Below are 16,828 nucleotides of genomic sequence, written 5' to 3'. Positions count from 1 at the left end.
ACATATTACTAATTTCCAAGGGAAAATGGTTTATATCACCAGTAATAGGACAACTGTCATCACCTAACCTCTAATATAATGCACTGAGAAGGACATAACATCACTTACATAATTTTCATATTAAAAATTTCCAGCCTGGACTTACTCATAAAGAAACAGGCAGACCCAACTGAGAGATATTCTGGAAAACAACTGGCAGATATTTTCCAAAAGCATCTATGGCATGAAAGAAAAAAAAAGATCAAAGAACTACCACAAGTTAAAGGAGAATACAGAAGCATAACAAAGGGCAATGCATAATCATAAATTGAATTTGGGTTGGAAAGGAAAAATATTGTATTACTAGTGTTAATAAACCATTCAGTCTACAACAATTTGTAACTTAATTAGTTATGCCATATATGATGTAGAAAACAGAAAATTATGCTCAAGAATTCTAGGAATTCTACCAAATTACCAATAGTATTTTCAGAGAACTAGAATGAAAAAACTCAACATTTTCATGGAGACACAAAAAACCCTGAATAGCTAATGCAATCTTGAGAAAGAAAAATAGAACAGGAGGACTCAAACTCCCTGACTTAAGATTATATTGCAAAGCTACAGTCATCAAAACAGTATGGTACTGGCACAAAAATAGAAATATGGACTAATGGAACAAGATAGAAATCCCAGAAATAAACCCATGCACCTATGGATACCTTATTTTTGACAAAGGAGGCAAGAATACACAATGGGGCAAGACAGCCTCTTCAATAAATGGTGCTGGGAAAACTGGACAGCTACATGTAAAAGAAGGAAATTAAAACACTTCCTAACACCATACACAAAGATAAACTCAAAATGTGTTAAAGACCTAAATGTAAGACCAGAAACTATAAAACTCTTAGAGGGAAACATAGGCAGAAAACTCAATGACATAAATCAAAGCAAGATCTTCTATGACCCATCTCCTAGAGTAACAGAAAAAAAAAAAAGTAAAAAGTAGAACCTGATACACTTAAAATATTTTGCACAGCAAAGGAAACTATAAGCAAGGTGAAAAGACAACCCTCAGAATGAGAGAAAATAATAGCAAATGAAACAACTGATAAAGGATTAATTTCTAAAATATTCAAGCAGCTCATACAACTCAATGCCAGAAAAACAAACAACCCAATCAAAAAGTGGGAAAAAGACCTAAACAGACATTTCTCCAAAGAAGACATATAGATAGCTAACAAACAATGAAAAGATGCTCAACATTGCTCATTCTTAGAGAAATGCAAATCAAAACCAGAATGAGATATCACCTCACACCAGTCAGAATGACCATCATCAAAAAAATCCACAAACAATAAATGCTGTAGAGGGTGTGGAGAAAAGGGAACACTCTTGCACTGTTGGTGGGAATGTAAATCAATATATTCACTATGGAAGACAATATGGCGATTCCTTAAAAAACTAGGAATAAAACCACCATATGACCCAGCAATCCCACTCTTAGGCATACACCCTGAGAAGACCAAAATTGAAAAAGACATATATATCCCATTGTTCATTACAGCACTATTTATAATAGCTAGAACATGGAAGCAACCTAGATGTCCATCGACAGATGAATGGATAAAGAAGTTGTGGTACATATATACAATGGAATATTACTCAGCCATAAAAAGGAATGTATTTGAGTCAGTTCTGATGAGGTGGATGAACATAGAGCCTATTGTACAGAGTGAAGTGGATTAGAAAGAGAAAGTTAAATATCGTATTCGGAACTGAACTGAACACACATATTCGTAATCTAGAAAAATCGTACTGAAGAATTTATTTACAGGGCAGCAATGGAGAAACAGACATAGAGAATAGATTTATGGACATGGGGAGAGGGGAGGAGAGGGTGAGATGTATGGAAAGAGTAACATGGAAACTTACAGTACCATATGTAAAATAGATAGCCAATAGGAATTTGTTGTATGGCTCAGGAAACTCAAAGAGGGGATCTGTATCAACCTAAAAGGGTGAGATGGGGAGGGAGATTGGAGGGAGGTTCAAAAGGGAGGGGATATATGTATACCTATGGCTGACTGGAGAAGGCAATGGCACCCCACTCCAGTACTCTTGCCTGGAAAATCCCATGGACAGAGGAGCCTAGTAGGCTGCAGTCCATGGGGTCGCTAACAGTTGGACATGACTGAGCGACTTCACTTTATGGCTGATTCATGTTGAGGTTTGACAGAAAATAAAATTCTGTAAAGCAATTATCCTTCAATAAAAAAATAAAAAGAAAAAAATAATGGCTAACTCATGATATAATTGGAATAATAGTGGCTTACTCATGATATAAATTTCTCCCTTCTTAACATTTTTCTCTATTTGCTACATGAATGAATATTATTTTTATAACAATAAAAGACATTATTATTTTAAAAAAAAACTAAAATGAGATATCACCTCACACCAGCCAGAATGACTATCATCAAAAAATCCACAAACAATAAATACTGGAAAGGATGTAGAGAGAAGCAAACCCTCCAGCACTGTTGGTGGGAATGTAGATTGCTATGGTCACTATGGACAACAGTATGGAGATTCCTTCAGTTCAGTTCAGTTCAGTCACTCAGTCGTGTCCGACTCTTAGCGACCCCATGAATCACAGCACGCCAGGCCTCCCTGTCCATCACCATCTCCCGGAGTTCACTCAGACTCATGTCCATCGAGTCCATGATGCCATCCAGCCATCTCATCCTCAGTCGTCCCCTTCTCCTCCTGCCCCCAATCCCTCCCAGCATCAGAGTCTTTTCCAATGAGTCAACACTTTGCATGAGGTGGCCAAAGTACTGGAGCTTCAGCTTCAGCATCATTCCCTCCAAAGAAATCCTAGGGCTGATCTCCTTCACAATGGACTGGTTGGATCTCCTTGCAGTCCAAGGGACTCTCAAGAGTCTTCTCCAACACCACAGTTCAAAAGTATCAATTCTTCGGCACTCAGCTTTCTTCACAGTCCAACTATCACATCCATACAGGACCACTGGAAAAACCATAGCCTTGACTAGACGGACCTTTGTTGGCAAAGTAATGTCTCTGCTTTTGAATATACTATCTAGGTTGGTCATAACTTTTCTTCGAAGGAGTAAGTGTCTTTTGATTTCATGGCTGTAGTCACCATCTGCAGTGATTTTGGAGCCCCCCAAAATAAAGTCTGACACTGTTTCTACTGTTTCCCCATCTATTTCCCATGCAGTGATGGGACTGGATGCCACGATCTTCGTTTTCTGAATGTTGAGCTTTAAGCCAACTTTTTCGCTCTCCTCTTTCACTTTCATCAAGAGGCTTTTTAGCTCCTCTTCACTTTCTGCCATAAGGGTGGTGTCATCTACGTATCTGAGGTGATTGATATTTCTCCCGGCAATCTTGATTCCAGCTTGTGTTTCTTCCAGTCCAGCATTTCTCATGATGTACTCTGCATATAAGTTAAATAAGCAAGGTGACAATATACAGCCTTGACTTACTCCTTTTCCTATTTGGAACCAGTCTGTTGTTCCATGTCCAGTTCTAACTGTTGCTTCCTGACCTGCATACAGATTTCTCAAGAGGCAGGTTAGGTGGTCTGGTATTCCCATCTCTTTCAGAATTTTCCTCAGTTTATTGTGATCCACACAGTCAAAGGCTTTGGCATAGTCAATAAAGCAGAAATAGATGTTTTTCTGGAACTCTCTTGCTTTTTCCATGATCCAGCGGATGTTGGCAATTTGATCTCTGGTTCCTCTGCCTTTTCTAAAGCCAGCTTGAACATCAGGGAGTTGACGGTTCACGTATTGCTGAAGCCTGGCTTGGAGAATTTTGAGCATTACTTTACTAGCACGTGAGATGAGTGCAATTGTGCAGTAGTTTGAGCATTGTTTGGCATTGCCTTTCTTTGGGACTGGAATGAAAACTGACCTTTTCCAGTCCTGTGGCCACTGCTGAGTTTTCCAAATTTGCTGGCATATTGAGTGCAGCACTTTGACAGCATCATCTTTCAGGATTTGAAACAGCTCAACTGGAATTCCATCACCTCCACTAGCTTTGTTCGTAGTGATACTTTTTAAGGCCCACTTGACTTCACTTTCCAAGATGTCTGGCTCTAGATTAGTGATCACATCATCATAATTATCTGGGTCATGAAGATCTTTTTTGTACAGTTCTTCCATGTATTCTTGCCACCTCTTCTTAATATCTTCTGCTTCTGTTAAGTCCATACCATTTCTGACAGAACGTGGTCCACTGGAGAAGGGAATGGCAAGCCACTTCAGTATTCTTGCCTTGAGAACCATGAACCATAAACAGTATGAAAAGGCAAAATGATAGGATACCAAAAGAGGAACTCCCCAGGTCATTAGGTGCCCAATATGCTACTGGAGATCAGTGGAGAAATAACTCCAGAAAGAATGAAGGGATGGAGCCAAAGCAAAACCAATACCCAGTTGTGGATGTGACTGGTGATAGAAGCAAGATCTGATGCTGTAAAGAGCAATATTGCATAGGAACCTGGAATGTCAGGTCCATGAATCAAGGCAAATTGGAAGTGGTCAAACAAGAGATGGCAAGGGTGAACGTCAACATTCTAGGAATCAGCGAACTAAAATGGACTGGAATGGGTGAATTTAACTCAGATGACCATTATATCTACTACTGCGGGCAGGAATCCCTCAGAAGAAATGGAGTAGCCATCATGGTCAACAAAAGAGTCCGAAATGCAGTACTTGGATGCAGTCTCAAAAATGACAGAATGATCTCTGTTCGTCTCCAAGGCAAACCATTCAATATCACAGTTATCCAAGTCTATGCCCCAACCAGTAACGCTGAAGAAACTGAAGTTGAACAGTTTTATGAAGACCTACAAGACCTTTTAGAACTAACACCCAAAAAAGATATCATTTTCATTATAGGGGACTGCAATGCAAAAGTAGGATGTCAAGAAACACCTGGAGTAACAGGCAAATTTTGCCTTGGAATGCGGAATGAAGCAGGGCAAAGACTCATAGAGTTTTGCCAAGAAAATGCACTGGTCATAGCAAACACCCTCTTCCAACAACACAAGAGAAGACTCTACACATGGACATCACCAGATGGTCAACACCGAAATCAGACTGATTATATTCTTTGCAGCCAAAGATGGAGAAGCTCTATACAGTCAACAAAAGCAAGACCAGGAGCTGACTGTGGCTCAGATCATGAACTCCTTATTACCAAATTCAGACTCAAATTGAAGAAAGTAGGGCAAACCGCTAGACCTTTCAGGTATGACCTAAATCAAATCCCTTATGATTATACAGTGGAAGTGAGAAATAGGTTTAAGGGCCTAGATCTGATAGATAGAGTGCCTGATGAACTATGGAATGAGGTTCATGACATTGTACAGGAGACAGCGATCAAGACCATCCCCATGGAAAAGAAATGGAGATTCCTTAAAAAACTAAAAATAGAGCTATCAAATCATATGACCCTGCAATTCCACTCCTGAGCATATATCCAGAAAAAAAAAAAAAAAGATCTAAAAGGCTACATGCACCCAATGCTCAGTGTAGCACTGTTTAGAATAGCCAAGACATGGAAGTAACCTAAATGTCCTTCAACAGAGAAATGAATAAAGAAGATGTGGTACACATAGACTATGGAATATTACTCAGTCATTAAAAAGAATGAAATGATGCCATTTACAGCAACATGGATGGACCTAGAGATTTTCATACTGAGTGAAGTAAGTCAGAGAAGGAGAAATATCATATGACATCCCTTATATGTGGAATCTGAAAAGAAATTATAAAAATCAACTTGCTTACAAAGCAGAAAGAGACTCACAGACTTAGAGAACGCACTTATGGTTGCCAGGGTAGGTAGGGGAGGGTAATGGGAAGGGACAGTTAAAGAGTTTGGGATGGACATGTACACATTGTTATATTTAAAATGGATAACCAACAAGGACCCACTATATAGCACATGGAACTCTGTTCCATGTTATGTGGCTGCCTGAATGGGAGGGGAGTTTGGGGGACAATGGACATATGTGTGTGTGTGTGTGTGTGTGTGTGTGTGGCTGACTCCCTTCACTGTTCACCTGAAACTATCGAACTATCGCAACACTGTTTGATAATTGGCTATATCTCAATACAAAATTTAAAGTTTCAAAAATAATTCTAGGAATTAATACTAAAGAATAGTCCAAAGAATTAACAATGTGAAGATACTCATTGTGACATCATTTATAACAGACAAAATTTTGAAAATAACTTAAATGCCTGTATTTAGAGTTCTTTAGGTTGCAACTGACCAAGAACTCAACTTATAAGGATTTAAACAAAAAGAAAATGCATTGGCTCTTGTAACTAAAACAGAGAGAGAGAGAAGCAGGCTTTAAGGCTGCCTTCAGGTTCCAACAATGTCACCAGAATGAATCTTTTGAGTCTGCTTATTCTGAGAGTCAGCTTCACCTTCTAACTGGTCCACTTAATGGTCATTTGAACACCACCAAATCCAGAGCATGAAAATCTGTTTTCCTAGAAGTCCTAACAAATGTATTCTTGCATTATGTTAGTTCTAACTTGGTTACATATCCACCCTGATCCTGATTATATGGCTTTGCTAGAGCAATCTCACGTAAGTCATATGGCTAACAATTGGGCAGTAGGAGTTTACAATAGAAATGTGGGGTACAACTGTCACTAACAGGGAGAATTGATACTATGCAATGGACTGGGATTTGCCATGACTTCTAGTGATAAGCCATTGCTTAAATATATTATGATACATACATTAAAACTATGTGGAAGAAGAATATTTTTACATGGAAAAAATGCCACAATATATTGTTAAGACAGAGAACAAGTACTAACTAAAAGAACGGAAAACAATTACAACAAAATAGTAATAGTGGTTATTTCTGAGTAGAGGGAGTTCATAAATCCTCTCAACTCATAAGCAAAATTTTGTGTGTAAAAGCCATTTAGTATAAATAGGTTTCATAGTATTCATCTAACTCTCAAAGAGTTATATAATTCACAGGAAAAGATAAGATTAAATGATTAGGGCATCCTCGCAGTTCTGAAGATGAGAAAACTGGGGTTCAGAGAGGCTAAATGCTCTCCTCTTGGTCACAACAGGAACAGGGTATAAGCTTCAGATCCCTGAACAGATGCTCTTCGCATTTTGCCATGATGGCTTAATTTAGCTGGTCAGGTGACATGGGCCAGGATGCAACTTCTTGCAAACTAAAATTCTACTAAAAGTTGTGAACTAGATAAGTTAAAGTGTTAGTCAATCAGTCATGTCCGACTCTTTGTGACCCCATGGACTATAGCCCGCCAGGCTCCTCTGTCCATGGGATTCTCCAGGAAAGAATACCGGAGTGGGCTGCCATTCTCTTCTCCAGGGGATCTTCCTCAACCAAGAATCAAACCTGGCAGATTGCAGGCAGATTCTTTGCCCTTTGAGCCACCAGGGAACTAGATAAACCATCCTATTTTTAAATGTATTGCAAAAGTTAGGAAGTTTATATGTAAAAGAAAGAAACTAAAGAGAGAAAGCTTTCTCAAATTTGGAACCAAAGATTTCAGAAATGTGCTATGGACTTCTTTATAAGGATCAACAAGTCCCTTATGGCAATATTTTTATTTTTGTTTTCATTTTATTATAGCATAAAAATAATATTCTAGTTCATCCTGATGATTCCTAGCAGGAAATGAGCTCTGCAAGGACAGAGCCTTTTTCATTTTTATTCATTATAGTATTCCCAGTGCACAGAACAGGGCCTGGCACATAAAAGTATCTGGTATATGAATTATTAATGAATAAATAAATAATTTCTGCCACATAACTTCTGTGCTGATGCTACATTTACACTGGCACTAAGTTGTACAGCTTTAATTATTAAAATCTAAAAAGAAATGGGAAAGGTAGGTTAAGTAAGTAAATGATATGTTTGCGCTTCAGTTGAGTTCAGTTCAGTCACTCGGTCGTGTCTGACCCCTTGTGACCCATGGACTACAGCATGCCAGGCTTCCCTGTCCATCACCAACTCCTGCAGCCTACTCAAACTCATGTCCATCGCGTCAGTGATGTCATCCAACTATCTTATCCTCTTGTCTCCTTCCCCTCCCGCCTTTAATCTTTTCCAGCATCCAGGTCTTTTCCAATGAGTCAGCTCTTTGCATCAAGTGACCAAAGTATTGGAGTTTCAGGTTCAGCATCAGTCCTGCCAATGAATATTCAAGACTGATTTCCTTTAGGATGGACTGGTTGGATCCTCACAGTCCAAGGGACTCTCAAGAGTCTTCTCCAACACCACAGTTCAAAAGCATCAGTTCTTCGGTGCTCAGCTTTCTTTATAGTCCAACTCTCACATCCGCACATGACTACTGGAAAAACCATAGCTTTGATTAGACGGACCTTCGTTGGTAAAGAAATGTCTCTGCTTTTTAAAATGCTCTCTAGGTTGGTCATAGCTTTTCTTCCAAGGAGCAAGTGTCTTTTAATTTCATGGCTGCAATCACTGCCTGCAGTGATTTTGGAGCCCAAAAAAATAAAATCTCTCACTGTTTCCATTGTTCCCCCATCTATTTACCATGAAATGATGGGACCAGATGCCATGATCTTCGTTTTCTGAATGTTGAGCTTTAAGCCAACTTTTTCACTCTCCTCCTTCACTTTTATCAAGAGGCTCTTTAGCTCTTCTTTGCTTTCTGCCATGAGGGTGGTGTCATCTGTGTATCTGAGGCTATATTTCTCCTGACAGTCTTGATTCCAGCTTGTGCTTCAACCAGCCCAGCGTTTCTCATGATGTACTCTGCATATAAGTTAAATAAGCAGGATGACAATATACAGCCTTGATGTACTCTGTTCCTGATTTGGAACCAGTCTGTTGTTCCATGTCCAGTTCTAACTGTTGCTTGCACTTAGTCAAGGCCAAATAATATCCCCATTTACTGTGAAAATAAATAAAGGAAACTGGCTAAACAGTTGAGTCATGACATGGAATTATTAATTAGGTGAGTTAAATTCAGAGAAACCCATTCCATAACAAACAAAATCAAATGTAACATTCAATAGATGATTTTGTTTCAGCAAAACAACATCTTCCAGCTTATTGAGTTCAATTTCTAGATTTTTTATGTTTATTGATTTCCTTCAATTTTGTAGAAACTTAAGCATGAGATATATGCTTGATTTCATATTCTTAAATATTCACATAATTCCCAATAAACAATTTGTTAATGTCAGGAGTCTAAAATATCTTTTCCTCTAAAAATTATATTTGTATTATTCAAGTTTTAAAGCCAATAAAATAGAACAAATCAAGAATTAGGAATTCAAATCAGTTTTGTAAGACCTACTGTATAACCCTGAGTTTCAATTACCACTGTGGTTCCTTTTTAATTCATGAAAGTGGGATTAACTTGAAAAGTATTCAGCAGAATAATTATATTAATCAAAAAGTTAAGAATCTGAAATAGCCTGGAAAAATATCGAATCCAACCCCTCCTGAGGCATTAGGATGACTTGCCCAAGGTCACATAATAAGCTGTGGTAAGAGTGGGCTGAGAACCTAGATCTAATCATTGCATCTACCGAAAAAATGCCAAGCATTGTAAAAATACCTCTTAATGATGATGATGCTTTAACTCAACAGCCTATTGTTCTTAAACTGATTCCTGGGCACTGTTCTCGTTACATTCTTTAAGTACAGTGAAAAGCAGCATACTGTTCTGGATTTATACAATCAGATTTGAGGGCTGACATTATTGTAATTACTTGGTCCTTGAGTCAACTGGCAGTGCATCAACCATTAAAATGAATAGCATGTAAGGAGGCAGGAAGATCTTGGCAGTGTATAAATGCACTTAGTAAGAAAAGTCAAATTGGAACCTATCAGCCTTGGCAGTTTTCCTTTAAGAGAACACAGAAAAGCCTCAGTGACCATGGAAATTAAAATCGTATTCTAAGTGAATGAGGGATGCTGCAAAAGTGAGGAGCTGAGAAGAATAAGCAGCTGAAGCCTCTATACACCAATCAGGGTGTTTAAGACACATTTGGGATTCCATATAATAGATGAAGTACTGGAGTGAATAATAAGACCAAACTATAAGAATAATTCTCTTTTCCTCATCTTAGACCAATCAATGTGATAGTGAACAATTTATATTTAAATGTAAATCTCAAAACTAATTATGATTTCCAAATAGCAGATGGTAATTCACTTAGAAATACAATTTAAAAAAAAAGATTCATTTAGCTTGCTTAAAATGTTTTAGCAAACAGGTTGAAAAAGAAAGTTCATACCAGTCATGGGATTCAAAGTACACTGGAATCTGTGGACTCCTCATGGATATTCTCATCAGTTAAATTTACTTAAGGTCCCAAATGAACCAGAATCTTCTGGTTTCTTGCTGAAGTTACTCTGAAGACTTACAGACTACCCATGTCAACCCATTCCCACAGTAGTTCCTCTCCAAGAATAGTTCAGCCAGTAAACAACCACCTGGATTCTTTTGCCAAGCATCTGAGGCCTGTCTTTACAGGCACCATATACTATATCATATATCCTAGATGTGCTCCTCTGTCCATGGGATTCTCCAGGTAAGAACACTGGAGTGGGCTGTCGTGCCTTCCTCCAGGAGATCTTCCTGACCCAAGGATCAAACCCATGTCTCTTACATCTCTTGCACTGGCACTAGGGCCACCTGGGACTGTGGCCTGCCAGGCTCCTCTGTCCATGAAATTCTCCAGGCAAGAACACTGGAGTGCGTTGCCATTCCCTTCTCCAGGAGAGTCTTCCCCACCCAGGGATCAAACCCAGGTCTCCAATAACACAGGTAGATTCTCTACTGTCCGAGCCACCAGGGAAGCCCCTAGGTAATATATATATATATATATCCCTAAAATTGAAAACAATTATTCAAACAAATACTTGTATATGAATGTCTCTAGCAGCTCTATTCATAGTATCTAAAAATAGAAACAACTCTAATAGCTACCAGCTGATGAAAGGACAAACAAAATATGGCTTATTGATATAGTCGAATATTATTCAGATGTAAAAACAGAATGAAATACTCATACATGCTCAACATGAATTAATTTTAAAAACATAATGTTAAGTGAAAGAAGCCAAACATAAAAGGCCACATGATTGTATTATTCATATATTTATATGAAATATCCATGGGGAAAGAATACAGATTAGTGATTTCCAGGGATGAGGGCAGGGAGGAATGGAAAGTAAGTGATCAACTAGTGCTGGTTTTCTTTGGGGATAATGAATATGTTCTGAACAAGATAGTGCCGATAGGGACTTTTCTGAGATAGGGACTTCCCTGAGATAGGGACTTCCCTGACAGTCCAGTGGTTGAGACTTCAGGCTTCCATTGCAGGGGGTGCAGGTTCTATCCCTGGTTGGGGAACTAAGATTGCACATGCCACAGAGCAACTAAGTCTGTACACTGCAACTACAGAGCCCACGTACCACAACTGAAGAGCCCGCACAATGCAACAACGATCCAATGCAGCCAAATAAAAAATAATAATAATAAATTAGTTAATTAAAAAAAAAAAAGACTTTGTGGAAGGCCCAAAGATAGGAAGTTCAACACAGAATGTGGCTTATTCTGAAATAGCTCTTAGAGGTCTTAAGGTACCATCTGACTTTGAATCAATGCCTGGCTCCTGCAAGAACCACTTGTGAAACAGAAACCATTCCACTCACATCAGTGAAATCGCCATGTAATCCTATACCTCTGACTCTGCTCAATACTCCTTTAGTCCTAATAAAAGGAGAAAAGGAAAATTAACAAAAATTGTCCTTTCTCCAGTTCAAGTGGAAAAAATCTATTTCCTTCATGAAAACCCCATCTTACTGCACTAGATCATTTCCATACATTGCAGGCAGATTCTTTACTGTCTGAGGCACCAGGAAGCCCATCATTTCCATAGGTTACCTACTTTTTAAACTAGAATCCATGTCTCCTAACTGCAATCCCAATATTCTTTCCACTGCTGTGTTGAGTGTGTATCATTCAAACACTAGCTCAGAGAACTGTGATTTTTTTTCAGTACACACACAGATTGGCCTTGGCAACTAATTAGGAAGCTACCGTGATAATCCAGCCAAATGTTGATGAGAGCCTAAACTAAGGCATTAATTCAAACCTATGGATAGCAAAATGTAATGATTAATTAAATGTGAAAACTGAGGGGAAAGATAACAAGACAGAGAAGACAAGGAGCTGATAGCTCTGAGGCTCTGTTTAGACCAGAGAGACTAGTTATCAAAAGATTATCACCATAAAGTCAAAATAAGGATGAGGTAAAATTACCGTGTGTTCAGACGAGAATGCAAAGTTCAGAATTCATGGTAGGTAGGCAGGTAGGCACAGTTCTTATTAAACCACCTAGTCATAGATGTGTCCTTCTGACAGAGTGGACAGTAGAAAATCTTAGGTAAAAGGAGACTAATCTAGGTAAACCAGGAGACTATGGAATTAAGCAGGGGAGGAAGCCAGAGTAGTGCCTAAAGAACAGTGTCTTCCAGTGACAGATATATGACTAAATGACATACTAAGGAAATGAACTCAACCTAAAGTAAGGGGTACATGAAACAAAGCCCAGTGCTAGACAATGGAGCCTATGGAAACTTAGCAAGGAAGTCAAAGTCCCAGGAGAGCTATCATCACCAAACACTGGCCAACGACCAGGTGATGTTTTAATTCTATGGGCCTGTAGCTAGTAGGGATGTTCTGAAGAGAGCAGACATGGGGGAAAGAAAGAAACAAAGAGATTTAAATTTCAGTGCCTCAGAAGTTCTTAACCCTGTTTGTACCATAGACTCTTTTGCCTGTCTATTGAATCATATGGACTCCTCAGAATAAAGTTTTTAAATATGTAAAATAAAATACATAGAATTACAAATGAAACAAATTACATTGAAATAAAGCCATTGGAAAAATTTTTAATTTTGTAGTATGTAATAATAAGTATGTTTTATTAACCCATTAAACAAGAAGAGTCATTTCAAAATATTCTACTTTTAAGTATGTGGTGGTGGTTTAGTCACTCTGTCGTGTCCAACTCTTGCAACCCCATGGACTGCAGCCTGCCAGGCTCCTCTGTCCATGGGATTTCCCAGGCAAGAGTACTGGAGTGGATTGCCATTTCCTTCTTCAAGGGATCTTCCCAACCCAGGAACTGAATCTGGGTCTCCTGCATTGCAGGTGGATTCTTTACTGACTGAGATATGAGGGAAGCCCCAACTTTAAGTATGGTAAGTGCAAATGATATTTTAAGATTTATTATAAATTGAGTGTGCTATAAAAAATATCTGATTTCTACTGATGACAAAGTTACAGGTACTACTAATATTATGATGTGGTGTTTCACTGCCTACATTCACAATTGAAGGAAATGATAAATATCAATAAGAAGTTAGTGAAGATTAAAATGTACGTTTTCTTCCATTCAAGTTCACAGGCCCTTTGCCTGCTGAGAACTCCTGATTAAGGATACTCGTATGGTTAAAAACAAATCACAGTCTGCTTGATGGAACATAGATCTGATGCAGGAGCCAGGGAATGCAGAAGGTAAGAAAAATGTTCTGGAACATCAGCAAAGTATAGGCCCAGCCCTACCTGTTGTGGGGCCTGGGGCAAAAGTGCAAATGGAGGCTCCCAGCTGTGCATGACGCACCCACCCACTTCCACCTTCTCTTCCACCATTGCCCATTTTTCTGCTTCTCTAGAGTCCTCAATTTGAGTGTTCCCAGCGTGTGATCTAGAAAGGGAAACACAATCTCCAAGCAAGCATATCTCCTGGGTCCCACAAACTCAGCACCAATCAGGAAAGGCACAGCCAGAGAAGGGCCAGATTAGAACACTCCGAAGCACTGGACTTAAGGCAGAATCCTGGATGCCAGAGTGGAAGGGCATTCCTGAACAGATGTGTCTTATCTTTAAAGAAAGCAGGTATGCAATGCATGGGTATCATTAAACACTTAAAGGGTCGAGGAGCTGCAAATTTCTGAAATTTTGTCTTTGCTCTTATTCTCATATTCTCCAGGAACCTAAATGGAATTGTTTTCCCATTTCCTCATTTTTCATTATATTCTTCACCTTTCACTGAAAATACTGACTTGCCACTTTTATTTGTGTCGAATTCTCTATTTCAACTCTGCATATCTCTATACCCTCCCCTTCAGGGACTACACCTAGCTCTGAAAATCTTAAAACAGCATTAGAAACATTTAAAAGTCTTATCTAATACATGGCCATTTCTTGACTACTTTTATCTCCACTTAGAGAGTATATATCGTATTTAGACAGGCCTGGATTCTCTGTCCCCTTCCTACCTTTGTCCCACCTCATCTTCACCAGGAGGGTGGAACAGGGTTCACTGCCCTTTCTCTCTTTCATCCTGCCCCATGCTCACACCAGGGGGAAAAGGAGATAATTCACCACAAAAATACATTAACTGTGCACCAGGAGAGGTTTGTGCATCTGATAGGTCTTCACTGTGGAGAGAGTGAAGATCTAGAGCAAGCTAGGAGCCTACTAGGAGGATTGTGTAGAATGACGGCGAACAGAAGGGAAGCAGAATTCCTGTTCTACAGGAAGTGAACTCCCACTTTCTGAAAGGGGACCTGAGGAGAGAAAGAAAATGAAGTCTACAGAAATCATTCAAGGCCAAGTTCATCCTGATTCATTTGGTGAATGCATTCTGGTATTGACACTAAGCCCATATCTAACTACTGCAATTACTTTACTGGAAACCACATTCCAGCATGCAAGGGGTAACTGAAAGAAAATTGGTATAGGTATACATACTAAGATTAGAAAATAAAACTTTCAAGCAAGAAATATTACTGGAAATAAAATATATTTTGTAAGTATAAAAGATCAATTCAACAGGAAGATATACTAATTCTGAATTTCTTTGCATACTAACATAGCCTCTAAACACATAAGGTAAAAATAAAAAATAAAAAATTAAAAGCTGAAATGGAGAAATCCACAGTTAACAGTAGAATATTTTTTCCACCTCTTTCAGAAAGTGATAGAACAGACAAATAATAAGATATATGATTTGAACATTAATCTTGTTCAAATTAATGATATATATTGAGCAATGGCAGAGTAGATATCTCTTTCAAATACACGTAAAATACTTATTAAAAGTGACCATATCCTGGGCCATAAAGCAAGTCTCATGAAAGTTCAAACAGATGAATAATATAGAATACTTTCTGACCCACTGCAATTAAACAAGAAGTCAATTTTTTAAAGTAACTTAAGACCCCATAAGTTTGAAAATGAATAAATTCACTTCTGTACAACCAATGGATCAAAGACAAAATCTCAATAGAAATTAGGAAAATTTGGAACTGAATGATAATAAAAATACTACATATCAAAATTTGTGGGATATAGCTAAAGCATTGCTTAGAGGGGAATTTATAGTCTTAAATGCATGCATTAAGAGGAAAAGATGCATGCATTACAAAAGAGGAAAGGCTGAAAACTAATAATTTAAGCAAACAAATTTAAATTGTTTTCTCTTCACAGAGAAAAATAAACTCAAATAAAAGAAAGGAAATAGCAAAAATATGAGCAGAAATTGGCAAAATCAAAACCAAAAATAAAATTCAGTTCAGTTCAGTCACTCAGTCATGTCCGACTCTTTGCGACCCCATGAATCGCAACATGCCAGGCCTCCCTGTCCATCACCAACTCCCAGAGTTCACTCAAACTCACATCCATCGAGTCAGTGATGCCATTGAGCCATCTCATCCTCTGTCATCCCCTTTTCCTCCTGCCCCCAATCCCTCCCAGCATCAGAGTCTTTTCCAATAAGTCAACTCTTCACATGAGGTGGCCAAAGTACTTGAGTTTCAGCTTTAGCATCAGTCCTTCCAAAGAACACCCAGGACTGATCTCCTTCAGAATGGACTAGTTGGATCTCCTTGCAGTCCAAGGGACTCTCAAGAGTCTTCTCCAACACCACAGTTCAAAAGCATCAATTCTTTGGCGCTCAGCTTTCTTCACAGTCCAACTCTCACATTCAGACATAGTTCACCTGAAATTCCATCACCTCCATTAGTTTTGTTCATAGTAATGCTTCCTAAGGCCCATTTGACTTCTCATTTCAGGATGTCTGGTTCTAGGTGACCGACATAGGATCAAACCATAGATAAAATATTAGCAAACCAAATCCAACAATACATAAAAAGCATAAATATACAGGACTTAGTTGAGGAATGCAAAGTATCTTAACATTAAGAAATCAGTGTAATTCTCCACATGAACACTGACAGAAAAGAAGCAGAAAAATAGGGAGAAACACACCCCTTTAATCTTTGATGAGAAAGAAGAGTTGTTAGATGTTGCCTTAATCTACAATGTTTTCCCTGAACAAACTGAATGAAAGGAGCCATAATGCCTTCACCACTTCTCCCGGCACCTCTGTTCAATAGGAGACCACTGTGTTTGTGGATGTTTGCAGGTATCCCCCCTACTGTCTACCTATAATTACCAAGAGAGCCAGAATAACTTTCTTGGGAGTTCAGAACTGATTTGATGGTTGAAGAATCTTTTCTTTAGGTAGGGGGCAGGAGAAAGACAGATAATATCTAGGTAACATCTAGTATTGAGTTTTATTACAAAGAGGGAGCATGTGAAAATTTTCACTGGCTTCTGACTTTTGATGATGTAAAATTTCCAGCTCATTGAAATCAAATAAAGTCAGTGTGTGATCTAGTCCAGATATGGGTAGCAGACAGAACCAGTTTTAGCAGTCCTTAAACTATTATATAGTGCAGGAGTTCTCA

This window comes from Oryx dammah, unplaced genomic scaffold (genome assembly GCF_014754425.2).
Source record: "Oryx dammah isolate SB20612 unplaced genomic scaffold, SCBI_Odam_1.1 HiC_scaffold_2, whole genome shotgun sequence".
NCBI lineage: Eukaryota > Metazoa > Chordata > Mammalia > Artiodactyla > Bovidae > Oryx > Oryx dammah.
Note: the sequence above shows the minus strand (reverse complement) of the source record.